The following is a 3,155-nucleotide window of genomic DNA, read 5'->3' on the forward strand; positions in this document are numbered from 1 at the left end:
AGATAGTTCATTTCAAACCATTTGACCCCGATCTCTCCTTAGATCTAGTTCTCCATCAACCGGTGAGATCTCTCCTTAGCTCAGATCAAGCAATGCATCATCAACCCATAACCCGCATACTGGATCTAATGCTTCATCAGATATTCAAGACATTTCAGATGCACTTGCCTAATGATTTCCTTCTCCTTATATAGCCTTAGGCCTTGTTCAATACCAAGAGCCAAAACCATAGAAATCCAATACCATCAACTTCAAAACTAGGGATCGACACGCCCGTCGAGACACAATGGTCCGAAACCATAGGCACAACTTCCAAGGACTAACCGCCATGGACCAAAGGTACTTTACATACACGCGCTTTTGCTGAAGCCAACTTGCGTGTACACGCGACTTGGGCTTAACGAACCTGCGTGTATGAACTTTCTCTTCTTTTTATAGTCTGATCATCAATTCCTTGCTGTTGACCTTCTGTACTATGATTTGTCATCAGTGAGGTTTGCCATCAAGGACAACACTTATCTCATAATGCCAACACGATTTTCGGTGCCATCTGGACCAGGTAGGAGCTAAACCTGAGCTCTTTCATTTCATCCTTTCCATTTTGCATTTTGAGTCTGATTTCTGGTTTTTCTGAGCCTCCGGGTTTGGAAAAACTCACCCTGGCTCCATCGCACCCTTTATTTATCGAAAGGTGCATTGGATGTTAGCTAGTTCACTAGCCAATTGACATGCAACACACCCAGAACACTACTGTAGGTGCGATGAGCGCAGGGAAGAAGATTTATGCACAATTTTCAATGGAAATTTTTGCTTGTTTCTCACCAAATCAGGATCTAACTCTTCTCTTGTTTGTTTTCAAAGATTCATTGGAGCAATATGACCATTACATGGCGAGAACGTGAGCATGAAGAAGATGACCTGCTTGCCTTACATGATCCAGTTACCGTGAATGCATTATGGAATTGTGGCCTGGTGAAGTTTTTCCGCATCTCTAGCATGAGACAACAAATCAACTTGTTGCAGTATTTGCTCGATGCTTGGTATCCTACCAACCAGGCATTCCAGATTAGGGGCAAATCCATCCCCTTAACTTTAGTGGACATCTATTTTTTGACCGGCTTATCGAGGCGGGGTGCCCCATCTCCTTATCAGGTTCGGCCAGTGGGGGTGAATCTGTGAGAGATTATGTTCGCAGGTATTGCAGAGAGGGATCTCAGCCGAGTAAAGATGGCAAGATCATCATCCGAGATGTCACTGACAGGTCCTTGAGGACCATTCTGTTCACTTTTTGGTAGGATGGCTGGTGGTGCGGCTTTTCATGTAGCTAACCGATCTTATATGCAGTACACCCTGGAATGTCTCGAACCGAAGGTGTTCAACTGGTGTGATGCAGTACTCCTTGTGATGAAAGAACAGTTGAGCAAGGTGAAAAGCGGGAGGTTGAAGAACTTTGGATATGGTTCTATTTTGACCACCTTCGCCTTGAAAAAGATACCACTGATGCAGCCGCAGTATATTGCACTTGGTTTACCTCCACCGACTGAACCACGTATGCAGAGATGGGCTGACCATATGTTTAGGCATGCTGGTCAGTCTTAAATTTCCTTTTCTAATACCTTCTTCGGGTGGTTCGACCGTTAGGAGATGGTTTATTCCGAGTATCCATATGCTAGTATGGACTTCCGGGGTGACCCAGATTTGGTACTGCCGGCTGGCGAACAATGGGGTGCCATTGGTAAATTCTTTGACCATATTCCTATTTATTGTTTCTCTTTTATAATGTCCTTGTGCTTCATTCTATCAAGACTAATCAGAACTCATGTGCTCATGCAGATGTTGGTCCCGTTCGGCCAGTAGTACGCCTGAGAGTGCCAGCTGCCGCCCCAGCAGGAGAGGCTGTTGGAAGGGCTATCCTTCGCGACCTTGATGTGGCCGAGACTCTTTCAGCATTACAGGATCAGGTCGAGGGCCTCACTCTCGGAATTCCAGATGTGAGGACTAACGAGCTACTTTTGAGGTTGCAGCAACATACTACTGGCGTGCCAAGTCGATGGACTAGGCTTTTACGCATGATTGCACAGGCGGTGACTTGTTATCACGAGCATCATTAGACTAGGGTGCCCCCTAGCATTTTGAGTTTTGGGTCATTTGACCGATTTTGTCTTGGTTACAGAACATTATAAACCATAAACAGTTATATATATGTTTTTGATTTTCGGAGTTTTATTTTGGTTAAGTTACATGATCCAAATGCAAATATTGATGAAATGCTTCTTTTATAAATGTCGCAGATGTATATCTAACACATAATTTGCCAATGAGTCGGTTAATGTGTTTAAGTTTCTGGAAATATGCTGATATTGAATAAAATCAAATTGTCTTTCCAAAATCTTAACCCCTAGGAACATGCGATAAATAGCTGGATTTCGGATAGAGTAGATACCAGTGAGTTGTAGTATGACGAGTTGTGAGTCTAGCCTGACAATCAGTTGGCGTATGCCATGTGTGATGGCATCAGAGAGAAGTTCTATCAACGCACTATATCAACGATGTTATTCGTTGATCGACCAATACATACCCCTCTGAAACTTACTAACTCGCCGCTTGGATCAGAAATGGCCCAGGCCGTAAAAGATAGGTTCCGCGAACTATGACTCGCTCTGTCAGCATATCCAACCCATGACTCCAATAGGTTTGACATCTGCAATAAATGTAAAAGAATGGATTACTTGACCAAAACAAATACTTTAGCAAAAACAAAAACGTAACAAAAGCATATAGGTTACTATACTGAATCACGCATAGTAACGCTTAAGGTACAACCCGTTGCGCGGTTGTGCCAGTGGAATCCCATCATAATCCATTAACTCGTAGGCTCCTTTTGCTAACACTTGCTTAACAATATAGGGGCCCATCCATAAAGACTTGAATTTACATGTTCCCAATTTATCGGATTCTTGGTCATAAAGCAAGACCAAGTCACCTTCTGAGAAGACATGGGGTTTGACATTCTTGTCGAACTGCGCCTTGACTCATTTCTTATGGGCTTTGTTAGCCAAAGCGGCATCATGACGGGTTTCATCCAATTGGATTAGTTCCAAGAAACGAGCCTCCTCTTCTGAAGTTCTGGGGCGAAGGTCGATCGTGAGTTTGAG

The sequence above is a fragment of the Pinus tabuliformis genome, chromosome 2_2 (genome assembly GCF_031772625.1).
Source record: "Pinus tabuliformis cultivar Carrire ecotype Pingquan chromosome 2_2, CPIR1, whole genome shotgun sequence".
NCBI lineage: Eukaryota > Viridiplantae > Streptophyta > Pinopsida > Pinales > Pinaceae > Pinus > Pinus tabuliformis.